This window comes from Toxotes jaculatrix, chromosome 11, assembly GCF_017976425.1.
Source record: "Toxotes jaculatrix isolate fToxJac2 chromosome 11, fToxJac2.pri, whole genome shotgun sequence".
Classification (NCBI taxonomy): Eukaryota; Metazoa; Chordata; class Actinopteri; family Toxotidae; genus Toxotes; species Toxotes jaculatrix.
Window position 1 is genome coordinate 25,473,022 of NC_054404.1, and position 24,793 is coordinate 25,497,814.

Consider the following 24,793-nt stretch of genomic DNA (forward strand, 5'->3'; position numbering starts at 1 on the left):
AAACACACTTGCATGTAAACTCTCACACCAGCATAAAAATAAGTCATTGTTTTAGGATCTGAAGAAGAAGATCCAGGATGAAGGAGATCAGGAGACAGGAGCCCCACAACAGAAGAGAGAGAAATAAAAGAAATACAATTAAAACACAAACTTACAAACAGATGAAGAATCACCTTAAAGTCATTGTAGTAAACAAAGAAAGATTTGTTTCTGGACCCAGACTGAGAAAATACCAGTAACTGAAAATAATGATGAAATAATGTTGGAGGAAAAAAATGCTTCCTCCTTCCATCCAGCCTGGTTATTTTACAGCTTCTACTCCCAGAACATGATGATATAGTGTCAGCTTTAACTTTCACCATCAGCTTCCTACCTGATTCAGGTGACAGGTGTAACTGTTATCTCAGTGTGATGTAGAGAAGAGACCAACATACAGCAGGACTCTGTGGATTTAAGGTCTAACAGCACAAGATAAGTTGAACGAGATCTAAAAGAAACATGAGTCAAAATGATTCTCTGTGCAGCAGCTGATCTGTTGCAGAAACAACAACTAAAACTGTCTGTGGCAATGGAGAGATAGTGAATATCACTCCTCACTTTCAATAAAGAGGTGAAGACAGAAAATAATGTCTACTGCAAAGTCACAGGAAAACCAGAGTGTGAGGAAAGAGCACATTACTGTATTGATGAAAAAACAAAGATCTGATGGACAAAAACTCTTCTCAAAGTTGGAATGTAGGTGGTGCAAAGCACAGAGAGCAGAGAGAGATGAAGAACCCTCTGAAACCAGTCCTGGAGTCCTTGAAGGAGGACTTATTATGGACTGACAGGAGACAGAAAGACACTTTACACTCATTTCTACCAGCAGTCAGCAGACAAACACTCATCAGAGCACCTTTACATCTCACTGTGACAAAAGAGACACAGCCCAGTTCAGCCTCTGCACAGCTCTGAAGGACAAACACTGCTGTGACTGTATTTAAGAGGCAACATACTGTGATTCACATTAACAACTGACAATCATATCACTAATAAAACATTCAATTCAACAGCTAATTAAAAAGCCAACAGGAGAACACTGTTTCTTTTACAGGCTGTTGGTATAAGATTTGAAGGAGAACAATGATTGAGACCTTAAGTGAGATTAGATTATTTTTAGGTAAGAAGTTTTTGGCCACAATCCCAGTTGTCATTTAAAGCACAGACTCATCACTCTGCCTCCACAAAGGCTCTAATCTAGTCACACACTGCTTCACAGTCAAAGAGAGAGAAACAAATAAATAAAACAATAAGAAGAGCAGATAAAATACAAGAGAGGAGCAGATATAGAACACAAGTGTAAACAGAAAATACTACGTTACCTAAAAACCTGTCTGAACAGATGGATTTGTATCTGCTTTGTGAAAGAGTCCACAGAGTCCACACACCTCAGACTTACTGGGAGATTATTCCAAAGTTTAGAGGCTGCAAACTGGAAAGCACAATCTTCCTGAGTCTTAAAACATGTCTGAGGTACATTTAGAAAGTCCTGACCTAAGAGATCAGCTCATGGTGTGGGGGTGCAGAAGGTCCATGGTATACTGTGGAGCCTGGACATGTAACAGTCACTTCTGCACAATGAACTTCAGTGATGGTTTAGTCAGCACATTATACAGGGACAGTGATACACCTGGATGTGTTTCATCCAAAATAAAAATACTACCTTCTTCAACTAATACTGTATGTCAGCTTTCAGGGAGTCTGAAGACACCAACCACCAACAGTGTGAGCTGCACACTGAATGTGATATTTCAGTGTTAGAGATAGAAATAGGATTTTCCATTGTGTTGGTTGTAGTCACATCAAGTCGTGATATGAATGGTCACTAACACTCAAACTGTGCTGGAACAGTGGAAAAAGTGCTTTTCCACTTTACTGCACAGCAAATGAAGTTGTTGATCTGAGTGTGGCGAGCGAGGGAGATGAGATAGATGATAATAGGGGTTGTAGCAGATAGTGGATGGTGTCGATCACTACAACACCCAACTAAGAGCAACCTACGAAGCCAGACAACACCACCTTGGGAATTTTGCCCAAGGAAATAGTTTTAGTCAACTGTACCAACTCCAAGGCACCCAGGTTCGTTTTACAACGGGCAGAGACGTAGTTCCAGAGCAATAATCAATATACTTTATTTCAAAATAACTTCAGTATGTCTTTAAACATTATAAAACACCATTCACACACAGGGGACGTGAGGGGAAAGGGGGGAGACTCTATCAGGGCTGAGGCTTACCAGGGGGCCAGCTTGAGGAGAGGGGTGAGGGATCCCAAATAATATACAAAAATTATCACCCCAGCCACACGTGACAGCCACACACACCCACGCACACATAGTGAAAGGAACCCGGGACCAGAGGAGGCACATGACACAGGAAAGAGGGGGAAACCACCACCCGGCACCACGACTGCCACCACCTTCAGCTCTCAGCCACTGAAAAGGGGACAAGGAAATAAAATTAGTGGAGTTACTCCCTAACCCCCTAACCCCTAACCGCCAAAAGAAAACAATAAATTAATGCTTACAAATTAATCAAAGCACAAAGAAAATCAGTAACTAAACATAACATAAAATTCTTGTCACAAGCAAAAGAAACAGTCAAGAAAAAAAAAAAAAAAAAAAAAAAATCCAACTGAATATCAGGGCTAATTGAATCACAGAACGTCAAAAAATAAGCAATACATAAATAAACCAGCACAGGACCTAGTTAAACACAATATTTAATAAACCAAATAACCTAAAAGAAATAAAGCTATAAAAAAACAAAATAATCAAAACAATAACCCAAAACCCATTCTAACTACATGAACAAGGGGGCATTAAATAAAGAGCAACCCCACCGTACATTTATTCAATTTTTAAAAGTCCAGGCCCAAGGCGAACGAACCTGCCCATTCAATACTCGCGTAGGTAGGGGGTGATTGCGTTGTCCACCTGCGCAGCCCGACAGCAGCAACACCGGAGCGACCGGCAGAACCGCAGCGGAGAACCGCGGCAGAAACACCCCGGTAAGGTAGAACAAGGCAAAGCAGCAGTATTTCTTCTCCGTGCAGGACAAAGCAGCTGGCAAATAATTCTCGATCAGGCTACGTGTGATCACCTGAGGGAGAGAGAAGCTGAGCGTGTCCACTCAGCAACAGTGGAGGCTAGCAGCAACCTGCGGCTAATTTACAGCACTGGGAATGAACCCACGAGCCGCGCACGTCGGTGGAGGATCGGCAGTTCGGCGTCTGTGCCAGCGACGACAAGGCGGAAAGAAGCGGGAGACCAGGAAGTGGGCCTCGGAGCCAGGAGCAAGAGAGGGTCAAGATGGCCACAGCACCCTTTTATAGAGTGCCCTCATGTGGTGATAGGCGAACGAGGACCGAGGTGAACAAAACTGTGCAAACTCGCACTGGGAGATGAAAGGTGAAACATCTCATCCTGCTACATGAGCTTCTACTAAAGCACTGCCAACTCACTGATAACTACAATCAATATTCCTCTCGATCTGGAGTCTGGATCTGTGGCTGCAGGCAAACTACTGTTCCACATGCAAAGCACTGGTGGTTGATCTTCAACATAAATGATAAAAAGACTTGGAGGACGCCTGTTTCAACAATATAAGTCAGACTGCTGAAGCCTCATGTTTGCTTCTTTTGAACTTTGGACGTCCCTTTTACACAGTACATGGACTGTGGATTTTATGATACATCATTTAGGAGGATCCAAAGCAACAACCACAAATGATTTCAATTTACATAAAAGCATGTGAATGTTTTTGAACATTTGAAGTTTAAAAGATAAACTTGTAAAAAATAGGCACCTTTCCTTTAACACAAACCATAATGCTTTGAAGACAAAAATGGAAACCTAAGTTGACAATAGGAAAGTCTCACAGATACAATCAGCATAAATAAACTGAACATGTACTGAAACCTTTGGGCTGAAGTTCTTGTGTGATTAGACATCATGTCAATTTAACAAACACATCCCACTGAAATGAAACACTGACATCAACTAAAAAAGGTACTGACTTACTGAAAACCTTGGAGGTGATCTGGACTTTCCTGTAGTTTCCTCTTGTCCTTGTAACAGCAGTAGCTCCTCCCTTCCTTGTCAATAATTGTGCAGAAATATCTGAGTGCTTCTTTCTTCCTAAATCATGAGCAAGTCCTGTCCAGTCCAACTGTTTCTGCTCCTGTTTGACTTCTGAACTTGTCTCTGGCTGTGTGTCCACTTACTGCAGCCTCTGACATCAGGCTGTAGAATGTTGATACATCAAAGGCATCAAAGGACAAACTCTCTCTCTCTCACACACACACACACACACATTCTCGTCTTAATATAGTTGTGAGGACACGTTGCCATAATACATTCCCTTGCCCCTTAACCTAACCTTAACCATCATAACTGAAAACCTAACTCTAACCAAAACATAACCCATACTAATGATATTCAGTCTTCTCAAAAATACCAAATGAATTACAACAATAATCACTCAGGACCATTCAGCTGGGTTGGTGAATTCAGCACCAAGGACAGCAGCAGCTGAACTGTACACAACTACAAGTACTAACACACAGCAAATTCACAAAGTACTAAAATCTGGAGTCAGGCAAAAACGTGTGAAAGAGTTACATTTCTGGAGTTTATTTTATAACTCTGACTACAGTTTGTGTTAAGGTGTACACCCAGGCCGAGTTGAATTTTGGAGTTTATTCCCTGGTGTTCAGGATCTGGTTTTAACTCTGCCCCTGGAGTTCACGACGCATTTTATCGCGGCATGAGCAGCACAAGGAACGTCGTCACAAGGCTGGTAAGAGCATGATTTTTATCAGAAAGTACTTTAAATGTGTGATATTTTGTCATTGTTCTCACTTTATCTACTTACATAGTACCGCTAATGACTGCGAACTTGATGTTGAACGTAACCCCATTGCTTTTACTCCATTATTTAGAGCAAGTAGCTCCCGCAGCATTAGTTAGCTAACTGTCCTTAGCTGCCATTGTGGAGCTGTTAGCTTTCACTCAAACGTTAATGTCGGCCATACTGTCTGTGGCGTGTGATGTGTCTGTATGACGGTAATGACAAACTGTTTGATAAGCTTCACAAATTAATGACGGCGCGCATCTTGAAGGTAATTAATACTGTTTTGGAAATAACCATCCAACAATGCAACCGCATGTCGATGTTTTAAGAGAATAATTTCCGGCTCAACGGCGCAGACGCAGCTGAAAAGTTTTGGCTAGCATGCTAACAGTTGAGCTTATAAACTGTAGCCTTGCTGTTTTGAACAGCGGTAAGAAACGTGTATTTTAACAGTGTGTAGTTGGGATAGATTTGAACTTGAACATGTTATTCTCAGACAGAGATTTGTATCTTGACACAGACAAAAATATGTGATTGTGAGAAGTGGATGATAAGAATTCCAAAGTACAGTATTTAATCAGTTCATATTAAGCTGTATGTGTTGTCTGCATTTCAGACCTCCCATCTACTGAAGCATCTATGAACCTGGCTGATCGTTCAGACCTGACAGAATATGTGACCCTCACTACTTGTGGTAAGCAGAGTTATAGGTAATGGTAATGTTTTGTCTTGAGACAGGTAATATCCAGCCAGGTATGTGATAGTTTTAATGTGTTGAACTTTAGATTTCATTTGCCTTATACTTGTGTGTGTGTGATCTTCAGATCTAAGTGTCCTGCAGCAAGGGTGTGAAGAAGGGCTGGACGATTTTAGGAAAAGGTCTAATTGCGATTTGTCTGGCAGATATATCCACATTTTTCAGCTCTGTTAGCATGTTTTCTTTACACTCTGCATACAGCTGTGGGATGGGAACCTGGCTGAAGTAGGTGCAGGAGGGAATCACATATCTTCTGTCCAGCGTGTGGAGGAGGTTTTTAAATCTTTGGTGACTGTGTTAACAGTCACCACGTCATCTCCCGGTGTCTTCAGCTGCTCTTATCAAATGGAGTTATGCTGGCGAAACATGATGTAATTGTCTGTTGGCTTCTTTGGGCCTGAGCATCATTCTCAGACTTTTCACCGGAACTTTTTCCTCATGCAAATACCTGTGGGGATTTTTCAGGTGTCGGTATGAACTGGTTGTGTTTCCGCTGGATGTTGCAACTTTAGCGCGACAGGTTTTGTACAGTACCTAGTGATGGGCAAATGATACTGAGGCTTTATAGCTTGTGTCACTCTTCCTGAAGCGGAGTGATTCGAAACGCTGTGTCGGAGCTTGTATCAAAACACCAGTGTCACATGACCGATGTTTCGCTTCGCGCTTCATTCCTTCAAAATGTTCAAAACGAAGCTTTTCATTGGCTCATAGTATTTACGTGTGTGTCATTGGCTCATGGCATTTCAGTGCATTCTGAGCCAATGACAGTTTGACAGGTTTAACAGATTTGAATGGTTTGGTGCCATACCAGCTATATAAGATGCATCATTATCCTTCAAAATGGGGTTGTGAGGAGACAGAGATTTGGAGAGTGAGAGTATTTTGGCAAGTTTCATGGTGAGTACCACCAAAAAGCGTTGTTCTAAAGTTTGGGATCATTTTGATCTCATACCACCAAATAAGGTATAATGCAGTTTATGGCATAGATTTTATGTTTCCATAATTGTATTTTTAATCTTTAAATGGGTCTCAAAATTACAGTTGCTTGTAGGTGAGGTGTTTGCTCTGCACACAAGAGTTGTCTTACAGCAACAACACATCATCTATGCTGAGACACTTGCGTGCCAGGCATGATGACAATCATACCCAGCAAACCAGTGACCCTGTCAACACTGGAAATCCTGACAGTAATCTAAACAGTAATCAGTAATCCCAACAGATTGCTTCGTTCCCAGAATGCAGGTTTGCTTATGGTTCCCAAAATCTCTAAAAGTAGAATGGGAGGCCGAGCCTTTAGCTATCAGGCCCCTCTCCTATGGAACCAACTGCCAGTTTGGGTTAGGGAAGCAGACACCCTCTCTAATTTTAAAACGAAGCTTAAAACCTTCTTGTTTGATAAAGCTTATAATTAGTTGTAGTTACAGTCCTAGTTATTTATTAAACTTATAGTTAGTCACAATTATCTTTATAGACACTGTTACAGTTAAGGATATAGCCCTTAGTAGGGCTGGCTCAGGCAACTGAATCATCCCCTAGTTATGCTGCTATAGGCCTAGGCTGCTGGGGGACATCCCATGATTTACTGCGCACTTCTTCTTCTTTCTCTTTCTCTCCTCAGACCCACTCTCAAATTTATTAGCCTTTATTACATGTCATTAACTCTGTGTCCTCTCTGTCCCGTAGTCCTGTGTTTGTTTCTCTCTGGTCTCTCTTTCTCTGTACCTTTCTGCAGGTACCTCTGGCTCCGGAGCTGCATGTCCTATGGTCCTGGCTCCACCCACCTGCTGCTGTTTATTGTTTACAATGATCTATTTCTAACATGTTTAATGTTCCACTCTGCTACAGATAAATATTGGATTAATATTCTTTGCAAACTGTAATGTAAATAATTACCAATCATGACAGCTTTTTGCCTCCGTGCTCTGTTTCATAATTCTAATCTGCTGAGCACACATTATCAAATAACTGTTCACTAACTGTAATGTAAATACTGACCCACATTGTCTGTATTATGCTGCATGTCTTTCTCCCCCTCTCCTCCATTCCTAGCTGTCCTATCTTCCTCCTTTTCCTCCTTTCACCCAGCCCGGCCATCAGCAGGAGGGTCCCCCATCTGAGCCAGGTTCTGCTCAAGGTTTCTTCCTGTTAAAGCGGAGTTTTCCTCTCCACTGTCGCCTTAAGTGCTTGCTCTGGGGTCAGGCTCTGGGTCTCTGTAAAGCGCTTTGAGACAATTTTGATTGTGGAAGGCGCTATATAAATAAAGTTTAATTGAATTGAATTGAAATTAAATATATACATATATATATATATGAGGCCTTGGAGGACATGATAGTTAAAGATGGTCAGCCTTTTTCTGTCGTTGAGGATGAAGGGTTCCAAAATTTCATTAAAATCCTGGACCCATCATGCTCCATTCCAAGCCGCAAAACTGTAAAGGCAATGGTGGAAGCAAGGTACACTGTAACCAAAGAGAAGGCCTTGGTCTCTGATGGAGCTCACAACATCGTGGCAAGTGTTACTCAGTTAGACATATTTAGTGCTTTGCCCACATGCTGAATCTCATTGTCAAAAAATCACTCTGTCAGACTTCTGAGCTGGAAAACATGCGCAGTAGGGCCCGAAAAATAGTGGCACACTTCAAGTCCAGTTCAAAAGCAAAGGAAAAGTTGTGCTCTATTCAAGCTAATATGGGCATGCCCCCAAAAAAGCTTGTTCAAGAGGTCGAAACCAGATGGAACAGCACTTATGCCATGCTCCATAGGCTTTATGAGCAGAGAGAACCTTTAGGGGCAGCCCTGGCATCACTTAGCACTGACAAAATGCCTTTCACTGCTGATGACTATGCAGCAATCAACCAGTTGCCTGACAGTTTTAAGGCCATTCTCTCAGGCAACTGTTGAGCTTTCTGAGGAAAGGAGAGTGTCGGGGTCAAAGGCAATTCCTATAGCCAAAATGCTGAGACATGTAATTTCTGCCGAATGTGCCCAAATGGCTCCTTGTATTGGTGCCACGCTTGCCAACCATTTGAAAACTGATTTGAATGAACAATTCAGTGGCTTGGAAAAGGTGAACTCCCTGTCTGTGGCCACCATCTTGGATCCACAGTTTAAACAGGCTGGCTTTACTAATCAAAGCAATGCTCAGGCTGCTGTAGAAAGGCTGACAGAGAGTGTGCCAGTCTTATTGATGGGTCGGCAGAAGATGTGCCACTGGAGACTGCAACAACATCTGCCAGTGCTGGTGAAGAAAATTACAACTTGTGGGTTTTACTGGACAACTATGTAGAGTCTCAGCACCAGCAGTGCATCTGTCAGCGCTGCAGTGGAGATCCAGAGGTATGCATGTTGATTACTGTTGAAACATCAGTTGTTTTATTCAGTCATTCACTGTCTTACTGCCTGTGTAACAGATATTTGAAAGAACAGATTCTGACAAGAGCAGAGGATCCCCTGAAGTACTGAGTGGCACGAAAGACTTCATATCCTACGCTGTGGAAACTTGCATGGAAGTATCTGTGCATCCCAGCATCATCTGTTCTCTGTGAAAGGATATTTTCCAAAGCTGGGGAGCTGGTCAGCCAGAAGAGGAGCCGACTAAAGCCTGTGACAGGAGAAAAAAATATTATTTCTATTTATTTATTATTAAATTATATTTCTCAATAAAAACCCGTGAAGACAAAGACAAACACCATGGTCATTTTCAAAGTAAGAAGGATCTCTAGTCCTGTTAGGGACTTTTTTGACATAAAGAAATAAAGCTCAAAGCTTTAAATAAACCCTTAACCAACATTTAACCCTTAATATAATTAGCATTTATTCTTTGGGTCAATCTGGAATGTGTTTTAGAGTATGGGGGAGAGCATCTGCATATTTTATTGTAATGATGATATAATCATTATTTGGTATGAATGAACAAAACACACAGACTTTTCTGAACTTTTATTGCTGTCATGGGATTGAAACAGTGCCAGTGCTTCAGTCGTTCTCTTTAGAAGGTGCTATGGCTTCAGTTGTCCACCAGATGTCACCGTGACTGAAGTCTTGAAGCTTTGAATCTTTTTTGGCACAATTGTTAGGAAAGCTTCAGTGTCTCATGAGGCTTCACTTGCCCACCACTACTTCTTAGTTTAGGAAATTTTAAAAAATGATGGCCGGATTCACAAATAGCATTTGAGCGGTGCCTTAATTTACAGCCAAAAAAAAGTGCTATCAAAAAGCAAGGCAAAATTAACAAACATTAAATCCATAATTTACTGGGTATTACATCCCTCACTCTCTCCTCGAGTGCTTTGTTGGCCGGAGCATTATAAACCCTAAACCCCTTCCAAGACCAACCAATTTGTGCAAAATGATTGATGTTATTTTGCTGAACAATGGTTCATGTTTTCATCAGTACCAGTGCACACAAAGAGTCCAACACGATACTCAGCTCCACAGCATTTCACCCACTGTGTGACAGACGATGGCTTCAGAATCAAGGTGAAGAGATTCTGTTATATCTTCAGAGAAATCCAGTGTTTCAACTGAACACATTTTAACTGGACCAGACTCAACTGTTTTTAAGGACAGGCATTCCCAGTGATAGCTGCTTGATAAATTCCTCTACCACAACCCAAAACTGAAGGACTGAACAGCTTTGCTCTGAGCTCTTTTACTCTGTCTGCAAAAATGTGTACAGGCTGGAGAGAGCGTCATCATACTTCACACCGAAAACAAAATGTGACTTGAACAGTTCATCAAAAGCACCAAAGGATGTACATGACTGACATGACAGAAGCTTTTTGTCCAAGACAATATAAAAGGTGAAAACCTGGGTCTTTGAAGTTTCTGTGGAAAGAAGATATGGCTGATGGGTTCCTTCAGTGGTCAGGAGATGATCCTCAAGGCTTTGGGATGACTGAAACAAGAGAAATATGTTTACAAAAATGTGTTTCTAAAACTCAGCAACATCTACAGTATTTGGAAGTTTTGACAAACCTTCTGAAATTTTACCAGATGATCCGTTGTCTCTCCGACGCTGATCTTTGTGGGATGCTTTCTTCCAGCTGGTTGTGGAGTGAGAAGATGAAGCAGCACCAGAAGAGAAGCCATGTTGCTGTCCCACTCTGAGGACAGAGTGAAAAGTACTTTTACACTCATTATATATATTAAGTAGTGTGTTTATGATATTGCTCTGTGCATTGTTCTAATGGTTTTACTATGATCTTAAACATATACACATATAACAACTATTAATGGCCCAGTCATTATAAATCTGTGCTGCAGAGCAAAGCAATGTTCAGCCCTCACACTGAATCTTAACTGCAGACTTAAGTGGCCTATTTAGACTCAGATGCTTTTGTAAAATAAATCAATAAAAACACAATAAACTGACGACTGTTGGACGACTCACATAACTGCATTACTATTCTGATGATAACTGTACCTGCTTCATCAGCAGTGTCAGATCCTTCATTCAGAGCAGCTTTCAGTTGTTGTTTTAAGAGAGACGTCTCTTTCAGGTTCCTGCCTCCTTGATAACTTTATCTTTAAAACTGCTGTTCCATTTTTCAAGGAACCTTGAAGCAACCTCTGCTCCAAACATCAGTGAGAAGTCTTTAAAAATCTAAATAAAAACAGAAAAACAACATTTTCAAACGATGAAAATAAACCGATATTTTTACTTACATCCTCTGAAACACTAAGTCAGGATCAGCTGTGTGGTGAAGGAGAGATATGGCTTCCATACATTCATCTCTGATTGGCTGATCATCATATGTTCTGGATGATGTGGGACCTGCTTTTAGCTCCACTCTACTCTGGGATGAAGAGGTGGTTCTGGATTTGTCTTCATGCACCACTCAGGAAAGTGTTAGGGCCTTTGTTGCTTTGAATATCATAGAAGTTCCTGAAAGAAAAAAATGTGTCTCAAGAACAAATACTGTATGTTGCTTATATGCAAACAAGGGAGTTAAACTTACATATCATTTTTGGAGTATGGGTCTTTCAAAGATGGGAAAAGTGAAACAATCCCGAGGTCATGAAACTCTTTTGTCGATTTACTGCACCTCTCCTGTAAGCGGGAAAAAAAACCTCTTACCATTTTTTAAAATATATTTTATATACATATTTCTTTAATAAAAGGATACAGGATTAAGTTGAAGCCTCTTACTCTTCTTTTCCATGCATGTGAGCGACAATAATATTAACCAGTAACCGTGTGGTGGAATATTTCAAACTTCCAGTCTCTTCATACTCTTTGTATTCAGAGTCATCTCTGCTGTATAACAACTCCACGTTACAACATGTTTACATCTTTATTAATTTAATACTAAACATCTGACTGACCTGCACTGAGAAAATCTGAGAAGCAAGCCTCTTCCAGTTTAATGTACTTCTTCTTCCCTCCATGTTGTACTTTGATCAACATGTTGGTTTGACATAAAGGAAGAAAATGTCATATGTCTGAGAATAACATGTTCAAGTTAAAGTTTATCCCAACTACACACTGTTAAAATACACGTTTCTCACCGCTGTTCAAAACAGCAAGGCTACAGTTTATAAGCTCAACTGTTAGCATGCTAGCCAAAACTGACTTTTCAGCTACGTCTGCGCCGTTGAGCTGGAAATTATTCTCTTAAAACACCGACATGCGGTTGCATTGTTGGATGGTTATTTCCAAAACTGTATTAATTACCTTCAAGATGCGCGTCGTCATTAATTTGTGAAGCTTATCAAACAGTTTGTCATTACCGTCATACAGACACATCACACGCCACAGACAGTATGGCCGACATTAACGTTTGAGTGAAAGCTAACAGCTCCACAATGGCAGCTAAGGACAGTTAGCTAACTAATGCTGCGGGAGCTACTTGCTCTAAATAATGGAGTAAAAGCAATGGAGTTACGTTCAACATCAAGTTCGCAGTCATTAGCGGTACTATGTAAGTAGATAAAGTGAGAACAATGACAAAATATCACGCATTTAAAGTACTTTTTGATAAAAATCATGCTCTTACCAGCCTTGTGACGACGTTCCTTGTGCTGCTCATGCCGCGATAAAATGCGTCGTGAACTTCAGGGACAGAGTTAAAACCAGATCCTGAACACCGGGGAATAAACTCCAAAATTCAACTCGGCCTGGGTGAACACTGTAATGCCAATTTATCATATAGCCATATATTCTCCTATCATACACTCGTATATTCTCATAAACTCGTATATTCAATTCTGTGTGAAGTACATATAACTTGACCTGAAGTGACCTAATGTGCTGAGTATGCTGTTCATTGTGCTTTGTGAGGACACCTGCTTATGTCTTGGACAAAGACTGTCTATTCTTTATCTTTGTTGCTGTCCGGTGTCTCTGAGCATAACTTACACTTTATCTCAGTTGCTCATTAATTTTATCACTTGACCTCGAGCTTGTTTTCTTTCCCTGCCATCCCTGCAATCCTGGTATGTGAGAAAGAAACATTAAAAGCCCTGGCAACATGGAGCTCGGGGTCAGACCTCTGTAGCATGGTGTTGCTGCGTGAGCTCTGTCCTTTCTGCAGAAATTGATTACTCTGTAAACCTTATTTTATAATAAAACATCAAAAGACAATAACTGTCTAAAGAATTCTATTTCACTTCTCATCAGGAGGAAAGTATTTTTCCACCACAAACTTGGCGACGAGGATGGGATTGGATGTGTGATCTGGACTCTGTTGAAAAGACAGAAAGCCGGCTGCAAAAGATTCCTCCCTGTGGGTGAGAAGCTGTCCTCGGACGGAGCCCAGTCATCGCTCCAATCCCAAAGGATTTAAAGGGAAAGAATCACACACGGTGAGAAGTGTTTTGATGTTGTTTGTGAGAGGTTACAGAGTTAATCAGGGAATTAAACCGGTATATCTCGCATAAGCACTTGCAGACAGACGTGTCTTGGTTATTATTGTAGTGTTTGAGGATTTCTGGTGTATCTGCTTGAAAAAGTGGACCAGTTTATTCTGTGAATACAAGAGACAAAATAATCAGAGATAAAGGTTGGGTAAAAGTCAGAGTAAGGAGAAGTCTGATGTGGAGCCAACTCCCAAAATTCTCCCACCAATAATAAAATTGATGATTGAGAAAAATCTGAAAGTATGAATCAATGTATGAATCAATTTAAACAGTGGGTTGATTTTGGGTTTCCAGGAAATGGCAGCTTTAGCCTGAGACAATTAGACAAACTGAAGACATGTTTGGAGGCAAAAAAAAAAAAAAAAAAAAAAAAAGTGCAGAGCAGCATGCAGCTTTGTCCAAACGTAAACGAGAGAAGGATGAACAGTTTAAAGCAGACTGGAAGGCACATAGCATGCGGAGAGAAGAGGGAAAGAAGGAGATAAAGAATTGAAAGTAACAAACGCAAAAGTACAAGACACATTCCTTACAGGAAAATGAAGAAACTAATACACTTTGTCCTTCTGTTCCTTCTGTGAGTCAATATGTCAAGGTGGATTGCGACCTCGACTCCTGCCCTCCGACCGCACCTTCACTGCCACATGAGCCTGGTGGGGATCTGGGAACAGCAGAAGGATCCTCCAGACGTCTAACAGAAACTTCATCACCTCCACCAACATCATCCTCATCCCCTGATTCAACCACATCTAAACCTGATGCTTTACAGACCAGGACTGAGTCACAGCTGAGAGAAGAACTCCGACAGCTGGATGAGAACACATCTGGCAATAAGGGACAAAGCTTGATTAAATGATCTCAGACGACACACTGTGCATGTCGAGACCACTATCAAGGATCAACAGAGGAGAAAGAAAGACAAAGTCGAGGAAGGATCTACACACGGCAGCCTTAACCATGTACAGGGGTGCTCAACCTATGGCTGGCGGACAAGGACGTGGCCGCGACCGGCCACATAGAGGTCGGGGACGAGAACGTGAATACGATGGAGGTGGACACTGGCAATATGACCCTAAACATCTGTTTTGACTGTCATAAGCAAGGACACTGGGCTAAAGAATGCCCTCAGAAGAATGGCTCTGTGCAAACTACAACTGCTGAAAAGTGGGTGTGGGACGGGGCAGGGGGAGAGGAGCGATCTGACCACAGCGACACTGACTCACAGACTACAGGAGGTAACACACACACACATAAGCACACACACAAGCACACACACTGCTTGCAATGAAGACCAGCTTTGCTCACACACTACAGGACATGTCAGCTGATTGACTACACTGCACAACACATGTTTCAGAAGGGCCAGATGAAAGGTTTGAGAAAGTTTGGAACAGAAAGCCACTAGAAGTGGAGAAATTGAATATGACATGTATTTATTGGACAAAGAAGGCTGCTGCTGTCTCTGTATCTCTCTCTCATTCACAAGATGAACTGTTTGATGGTGCGTCTCCACACGTGTCGCTGGCAAAACCCGCCCACTGGACATGGCAGGATATGGGACCATGGCTTCACAGACAACAGACCCTCTCTGATTTCAGGCCCACGAAAGGGGATCCCAGAACACTGTACAGCGAAAGGGGTGATGTATATAAAACAAAACTTACATCTACTGCCTTTGTCGACAGAACGATTTGCTTGATTCCTAATACACACACTACACCTTGCATGCTTTCACACGACACATCAGTTGACATGGCTGAACTATCTGAGGTGCCACCCTGTTTGTGGGCGCGTCACAAATATGACGTGGGGCTTATTGAGGGAGCCACACCTCTTGTAGTTCACCCAAAATCAGATTACAGACCATGCATGAGACAATATCCATTGAAACCAGAAGCGCTAAATGGTATCAGGCCTGTTTTTGATTCACTTTTAAAGGCTGGAGTTATAGTTCCGTGCGATGACTCCCCTGTCAGAACACCAATTTTTCCAGTAAAGAAAATCCGAGACGCAGATCAACCCACTGAGTGGCGATTTGTACAAGATTTGCAAGCAGTAAACGCTGCAATACATCCGCGGGCGCCCCAAGTTTCAAATCCACATACAATTCTGTCATTAATTCCACCTAATGCCACTCATTTTTCTGTCATTGATCTCACAAATGCTTTTTTCTCCGTTCCCGTTCATCCAGACAGTCAATTCTGGTTTGCGTTTTCTTTCGATGGTAAGGGCTACACTTGGACTCGCTGTCCACAGGGATATTCAGAAAGTCCTGGAGTATTCCACAGTGCACTGCGTGACAATTTACAGAGCCTCCATTTGCCTCTAGGCTCTGTTTTGTTACAGTATGTTGATGATTTGATGATTTGTAGTCCATCACAGGAAGCATGTAAAACAGATACAATAGCATTGCTAAAACATCTAGCAAATAATGGCCATAAAGCTAGCTTGTCAAAACTGCAGTTTGCTCAGACCTGTGTTACATATTTGGGACATGTGATCACAGCAGAGGGCAAATCTCTCTCTCCCAAACGTATTGAAGCAGTTCAATCTGTACCAAAACCAATCACCAAAAAGCAAATGATGAGTTTCTTAGGCATGACGTCATATTGCAGACAGTGGATCCCAAATTATTCAGAGAGAGAGGCACCTCTCTCTTCCATGATTCATGGTAACAATCTTTGTGCACATGACAAACTGACTTGGACTGACCACACTGACAAAGCCTTCACTGACTTAAAGGCTTCTTTGCAGGCTGCTCCCACACTGGGACTGCCAAACCCTGACCTTCCCTTTACTCAGTTTGTTGACCAGAAGGACGGATACATGACCTCTGTTTTGACACAGGAACATGGGGGTAGACTGAGACCTGTAGCTTATTTTTCCACCAAGCTTGATGCTGTTGCTGCTGGTCTCCCTCTCTGTCTGCGTGCTGTAGCTGCAGCAGAGAAGGCTGTGGTTGCATCACGTGACATTGTGGGTTATGGAGATTTGACACTCATGGTTCCTCATGCTGTTGCTCACATTCTGCACACACAGAAGACCTCTCATCTCTCTGCACAGCGCTGGTTAAGATATCACACTACTTTGCTTGATATGCCTAACATTACTGTTAAAAGATGCAGTGTACTTAATCCAGCAACTCTTCTCCCAACTGCAGCAGATGGAGAGCCACATGACTGTCTTCAGATTCTTGATGAAGTTTGCACACCCAGACCAGATCTTTCTACGCAGCCCATACCAAATGCAGACATGGATCTGTTTGTGGATGGTTCTGCGTCCCGCAACGTGGACACAGGTGCTGCTCAAGTGGGTTTTGCAGTAGTGACACCACATGACAATTTGCTCAGTGGCAAACTGCCACCACATTTTTCAGCACAAGCTGCAGAACTTGTAGCTCTTACTGAAGCCTGTAAACTGGCTTCAGGTAAAACTGTGAATATTTACACAGACTCGCGTTATGCGTTTGGAGTAGTGCACGATTTTGGGGCCCTCTGGCGACATAGAGGATTTCTTACATCTTCTGGCAAGCCCATCTCACACCATAAACTTGTGTCTGCATTGCTAGATGCCATCCTCCTTCCAGCATCCATCTCTGTGATCAAATGTGAAGCTCACACTAACAGTTCTGACTCTATTTCTACAGGAAATGCTGCAGCAGACGCAGCAGCTAAAGCTGCAGCATTGTCTGGTTCACCTTTCACAGTTAACTGTTTGATGTTGTCTAACACTTCTGATACTTGCTCATCTGCTGATGTTTCTGTTCTGCAGTCTCTTTCCACTCCTCAAGAGCGCACCATGTGGTCAAAATCAGGTGCCACATTTAGGGACTCAGTGTGGATGGGTCCAGATAACAAACCTTGTTTGCCACGTGCTCTTTTCCACTGTTATGCTAAACTGTCCCATGGAAGAGACCACGTGGGCAAAGGGGGAATGTGTGCTGCTGTTAATTCATTTTGGTATACACGTGGTTTTTCAACTTTTGCACAGGATTTTTGCAGGAAATGCCTAATTTGTGCATCCAACAATGCATCAGGGGCTATTCATATGCCACCTGCTGGTCATCCACCACCTGACAAACCTTTTGATCATTTAATGATGGATTTCATTGACCTAACACCAAGTGAAGGGAAAAGATACTGTCTTGTAATTGTTGACATGTTCAGCAAATGGGTTGAAGTTTTCCCCTCTTCCAAACAGGATGCTGGAGCTGTGGCTAAAGCACTGCTAACTGAAATTATTCCTAGGTGGGGAATTCCTTCAGTCATCAGCAGTGACAATGGACCAGGTTTTGTCAACCAAGCCCTGAAAGAAGTGTCAGACTATCTTGGGTTTGACATACGTCATCATTGTTCATATCATCCACAGAGTGCAGGTGCTGTTGAAAGAGAAAATGGCACCATTAAAGCAAAACTTGCTAAATGTTGTGATGAAACTGGTCTTTCGTGGGTTAAAGCACTTCCACTGGTGCTTTTCCACATGCGCACACGAATCAGAAATAAACATGGTTTGAGTCCATTTGAAATCTTGTTTGGTAGACCCCCTCAGACAGGTGTAGGTCCAGTTAGGCATCCTCCCCTTACCACAGGTGCATGTGATGATGCTATGTTGAGATACTGTGCCAACTTGTCTACAACCTTGTCAGCATTGCATTCACAGGTGAAGAGTGCCCTGCCATCTGCAGCCACAGCAGTCCTCCACAACTTACAGCCTGGAGATTGGGTTCTCATTAAAGATCACAGACGCCGTCACTGGAAACAAAGGCGATTCCAGGGCCCGTTCCAGGTTCTGCTGACCACTGAGACAGCTGTAAAGGTTGCGGAGAAGGCCGCATGGGTACACGCCAGCCACTGTAAACAGGTTCCTGAACCAACAGCCGACATCTAGACACCAGAGGAGTAAAGCTGAGGAGCTGACACAAATTCACCTCTAGACCCAGAATAATGGTCTAAGAATACAATTGACTCATCTAGACGTTGAGGAAGACAACTGGGGTGTACGCCGTGCGCTGCCCCTAACCTGCAGCTGCGTTGGAACCATCTGCAATATAAGAGTGAGGGGTGAAAAAAGCGCCCTCCTCCACCAGTAGCGTGCCAAGCTCCAACGAAGTGACCACAAGCTCCGTGTCACCAACAAGAGCAACAATGGAGCCCAGACCATGGCATCCCTTCAGGGGGCCAGGATGGTGCGGTCTCAGAGGTTCAACAGCTTTACTTATACTTTTAGCTGTATTTGTGGTATTTGTTATTTTTTTCACACATCATACACCACCAGCTAATGTTCATAACCTAACCAGTGTACATCCTAATGTGTCACAATTCCGAGCGCACATGCGCACTCCACGCTCTGTTGATTTATATGAAACTAATCTGTGAACATCATGGCTAAATTTCACAGCTCAACAACTGTATGGAGGTAATACATCCTGTTTTATGTGTGCAGCAGGCAGACCCAGATTGCTTATGATAGGTATTCCGTTTGAAGGAGATGATTGTGTTTCCACCAGTACTAATCTGTGTAGGCACGACTGTTTACTAGCTCGAGGAGCCCGCTCTAGAGCCTCCTCTTGGTCCTCATGTAATCTAGGATCCACTGCAGGAAGACTCCCGCCGCCTACAAGGACAGCTCCACCACCTTTAAACAACACACATTGTCTGTTATTATCGCCCCACCGGTAACCAGTCCGTCGGAAATTGGACGGGGCCGTGTACTCAAATTGTAGTGGCACAAAAGAACATCTCTAGCGACTTTGTCCTGAATAAAAAACAACTGCAAGCCCTGGTATGGTACGAGTGGATAGGTAAGCAAATCTATCCAGTTCCTGATGTTTTCTGGGTTTGTGGAGATAATAAATTGCGTTCTGTCCTGCCTTTTAATTGGACAGGTTTGTGTGGTCATGTAATGCTGGTACAGGAAATTGTCATTCCTGAACAAAGGTTCCTTGCAGCCACTGACCGTCACCGGCAGACGCGAGATGTATTTGGAATGGACCCTAACATATACATTGATGAGATTGGCGTTCCCCGTGGTGTGCCTAATGAATTTAAGGCTAGAAATTCAATAACCGCAGGGTTTGAATCCATTTTTATCTGGGTAACGATGAACAAAAATGTCGACTGGATCAATTATATCTATTACAATCAACAGCGTATTTTCAATTACACTAGAGACTCCTTTAAAGCCCTAGGAGAACAACTACATGCCACGTTCCTAATAGCTGGCAAAATTGTATAGCACTGGACATGTTGCTGGCTGAAAGAGGTGGCATTTGTGTTATGTTTGGAGAATCCTGTTGTACATTCATTCCCAACAATACTGCCTCCAATGGTAGCTTTACACGGGCACTGACCAAATTAGAAGCCCTTACAGTAGAGTTAAAAAACAATGCAGGTACTGACACATGGATGATGGACTGGTTTGACAGTAAGTTTGGTAAATGGAAATCAATTATCGTATCTGCTATCACTGGTATACTTATTGGTGCAAGTGTGTTCAGTCTGATTGGATGTTGTATTATTCCCTGCATTAGAAGTCTCATTGTAAGGTCTATTGATAGGTCAATCACACACCAGATGGCCTCTCTGGCTGAGACCCATCTCCTGTCAGATGTTGAAAACCCCACTGATTGGATTCCTCCTTTTAATGATGATGATGATGAAGATGATGTTTAGGTTTTAAGTTTTGTATTTTCCCCAGCTTGCTATCAACTCAAGGATGTCTGTGTCCTACAAAAACAGCTAAATACATATTTTAACATTTATCAGCTAATGATGTGTCTACTTAAACCTAAAGGAATGTAGTCACTGATGATATGATAAATTTGTATATACTTTTGTGTGGCCATTCTATGGCCAAAGGGGAAATTGTAATGCCAATTTATCATATAGCCATATATTCTCTTATCATACACTCGTATATTCTCATAAACTCGTATATTCAATTCTGTGTGAAGTACATACAACTTGACCTGAAGTGACCTAATGTGCTGAGTATGCTGTTCATTGTGCTTTGTGAGGACACCTGCTTATGTCTTGGACAAAGACTGTCTATTCTTTATCTTTGTTGCTGTCCGGTGTCTCTGAGCATAACCTAACTTTGATGTGTGTTAGTTTAAGATCATTACAAAACAGAGATCGAGAGGCTCTCTCTCTCATTTCATTTGATATTTATAAAACTGAGACACATTTCAAAACAACTGTAACTTCCTGTATTGTTCACTTTATTGCTCTGCTTGCTAAAAAAAAGAAGGGATTTTAAATCTCAGTGGGTTCAAATGAGTGAAAATAGTTCTATTAGTTTCAGAGACTTGCAGTTAATACCCACTCTGTTTTCCTGTTTCAGTCGTTCTCTCTCATCTTTTCTTGGAAACCTTCATTTTTGCTTCCTCAGAGTTAAAAGCCAACACCTGGAAGTCACTCTTTAGTGCCTCACTGATCTGAAACGAGGACAATAAAAACATAAGCTGATTATTTAGGATTTATTCATACAAAAGTCAGTTATCACCATGGGTCTAAAAAAGCTACAGTGACAGATGCAAATAATGACTGGACCATACAGAAAGACATTTATTTCTATCACATTAACCTGCAGCTCTTTCTTTCCAACACTGATGCATATCATATCATATCATATCATATCATATCATATCATATCATATATCATATCATATCAGTACAGGTGAGTGATACTAGGAAGTCAAAGTGGAAGCACTGGGATCTAAAATCATTCTGGGACAGATGTGACTTCTCTCTGTTAGTTTCAACAACATAGTGTCTCAGTGTGCAGAATAAAATCCATAAATAAATGAAGACATTTCTGACATAACACATTCGTGCACACATGAAGACATTTTCAACAGCTAACTGTTGTTGTGAAGACATTTGAGTCGCAAGGACTTTGATATGTATTTTACAAGTAAATAAATGTTTCTGCTACAGACTTTTACTGAAGTAGTAAATCAGGATGACCGAGCAGTCTAAGGTGCTGCGATCAGGTCACAATCTCCCTTGGAGGCAGGGAGTTGACAATAACCTTGCATTGGTGGTTCAGTGGTAGAATTCTCGCCTGCCACGCGGGAGGCCCGGGTTCGATTCCCGGCCAATGCAACATTTTTGCAACATTTCGGGGGACAGTCGTGGCGCAGCAAGTTAAGAGTGCGGCTTTGGACTTTGGATCAGCCTGAGATTATGGATCTGCCGGAGGGTCGTGGGTTCGATCCCTCGACCAAGCCCAAAAAACGGATACGGTGGTGATGAAGGCGACCAGTGATGCCCCTGAGCAAGGCACCGATCCAACCCAGCTACCCGCTTCACAAGGCTGGGGCAGGGCAGTCCCCTGTAGTGCATGTGCATGCTTGTGTGTGTGTTTCATTCACTTTGTGTGGGTAAAATGCAGAGAATAATTTCCCCAGGAGGGATCAATAAAGTAATTTTTAAAAAAAGTAACATCAGCTAACAATGTAAAGGTTTACATGACATTTGTTCATCACGCAGGTGACACAGGTCCAGCATGATGCCTGTCAGTCAGAGCAAGGTAAAGAGTGAAGCATATTTAATTAGAAACATGGCAAAACACATGTTAAGAACTCTGTATGGAAACTTGCTTCACAAGTTTTCAAGCTATTTATATTGGGATTTTCACACGGTGACAGGTGACAATTCATTTGCTGACTGACTTTAATTAACCACATTCATGTGTCAGGTTCTGCTCCAGACACGCTGTCAAAGCTTAAACTGACCTAATATTATTTCATAGTCTTGCTTATAAAGAATATGTCAATACAAAGTGTATATATTGGGTCAATATATTACTAATATATGCATTAATATATTTGTAGCACTCTTGAAGAAACCACAGAGCGCTGGGTAGTTGTATGTTGCTTTAATCAAACTGTAAAATGGACAAACAGCAGCATTATCAGTGATGAGCTCCTGTCTATGCATCACTGGAGCAACACAATCGTGTCGACGTACGCTGACCAGGAGCGACTCCAAACCACCAACTCCCTCTGGTGGTGAAACTACAACATTACAATGCCTCTACTATTTATATTGGGCCACACTACTTAGTTATAAATGAATGAACAACTGAGCAAACTAAACAATTAACAAGCAGTAAATATGAAGATAAGGTTTCAGGAAGCAGCCACACACTGTAATTTTAAAATTAGGCTTAAAACCTTTTTGTTTGACAAAGCTTATAATTAGTTGCAGTTACAGTTTTAGTTATTATGATTAAACCTATAGTTAGTCACAATTATTACTATAGACACTGTTACAATTTAGGATAAAGCCCATAGTAGGGCTGGCTCAGGCAACTGAACCATCCCTTAGTTATGCTGCTATAGGCCTCGGCTATGACCATGATCCTCTGCACACCTCTTCTCTTCTCTCTTTCTCTCCTCAGACCCACTCTCACATTTATTAACCTTTATTCCATGTCATTAACTCTGTGTCCTCTCTGTCCTGTAGTCCTGTGTTTGTTTCTCTCTGGTCTCTCTGTCTCTGTACCTTTCTGCAGGTACCTCTGGCTCCGGAGCTGCATGTTCTGTGGTCCTGGCTCCACCCACCTGCTGCTGTTTATTGTTTACAATGATCCATTTCTAACACATTACTATGTTTAATGTTCAACTTTGCTACAGATACATGTTGGATTAATATTCTGTGTATAAATTCAATACACGACACTTTGAATTAATTGCTGCCTTAAAACTGTAAAATTTAACAGCACACAGGCAGCAAATAATGCCAATGAAAAACATTAGTGAAGTTGTATAAAACACTGTAAACAACACATTACTGCATAATAAAATGTCTGCAAATGTATAAAAAACTGACACATTTCTCTGTGGTGCATTGTGTAACTTGAGGTAGACGACTACTCACTTTACAGTTCAAGTATAAAACAGTAAGAGAACTCATTCAATTCAGTTTAGAAATAATTTTATGCAACTGTCTGATACAACATAACATTATGAATCACAACCATATGACATCTGAGCATCAAACCATTTGAAATATCTTAATCTCTCCCTTTCTAGAATCAGTTCACTCTGTGTAGTGTCACTCACTTGGAAAACATGGAAGTGATCATGGAAACAAGTTTCATGCTCAATCAAAACAAAAAACACTTTGTGCAAAATGATTGATGTTGTTTTGCTGAACAATGGTTCATGTTTTCATCAGTACCAGTGCACACAAAGAGTCCAACACGATACTCAGCTCCACAGCATTTCACCCACTGTGTGACAGACGATGGCTTCAGAATCAAGGTGAAGAGATGCTGTTATATCTTCAGAAAAATCCAGTGTTTCAACTGAACACATTTTAACTGGACCAGACTCAACTGTTTTTAAGGACAGGCATTCCCAGTGATAGCTGCTTGATAACCTTATTGACAGATAGCTCTAAATTTTCAGTTGTATAAAGAACTACAGTATTTGGTTCACCACTCCCCAAAAGCTTGGCTATAACTGAAGCACACACGTCTTTGTTGTGAGTAGAACCTGAAGGAGCTGCTTCAGTATTTTGGAAATGAGATGAAGTATTTCATCAGTTACAGACTGAGAATTGTTTACTGTCTCTGTGTCGTTGTTGAAAGGGATCTGGTTAGACACACTTGTGTTATCAATGGAGCTGTGTATCTTAATGAGATGTCTCCTGAATCCACAATAACTAGAGAGATTTTTACCTGGATACATGGCATGAATTCATTTGAGGTTCCTGAACAAAAGCAACACTGAACCAAAGGATGAATTGCAGAGGAAACATCTCAACATTTTGGCTAAATAAGCTACTTATGGTTTGTTTAACAGCTTTGCTCTGAGCTCTTTTACTCTGGGAGTTTCTTCAGTTGTATCAATATTGTACAGAGTTGTTTGTAAAAATGTGCACAGGCTGGAGAGAGCGTGACATGGCAGAAGCTTTTTGTCCAAGACAATATAAAAGGTGAAAACCTGGGTCTTTGAAGTTTCTGTGGAAAGAAGATATGGCTGATGGGTTCCTTCAGTGGTCAGGAGATGATCCTCAAGGCTTTGGGATGACTGAAACAAGAGAAATATGTTTACAAAAATGTGTTTCTAAAACTCAGCAACATCTACAGTATTTGGAAGTTTTGACAAACCTTCTGAAATTTTACCAGATGATCCGTTGTCTCTCCGACGCTGATCTTTGTGGGACGCTTTCTTCCAGCTGGTTGTGGAGTGAGAAGATGAAGCAGCACCAGAAGAGAAGCCATGTTGCTGTCCCACTCTGGGGACAGAGTGAAAAGTACTTTTACACTCATTATAT

The 24,793-nt window shown here is 41.7% G+C and overlaps 1 non-coding gene across 1 annotated transcript; it reads left to right on the top strand.

Annotated features, from left to right (window-relative positions):
* Nucleotides 1-21,539: 21,539 nt before the first annotated feature.
* Nucleotides 21,540-21,610, top strand: trnag-gcc. Its single transcript has one exon. It is a non-coding gene; the product is annotated as a tRNA-Gly (tRNA).
* Nucleotides 21,611-24,793: the final 3,183 nt, after the last annotated feature.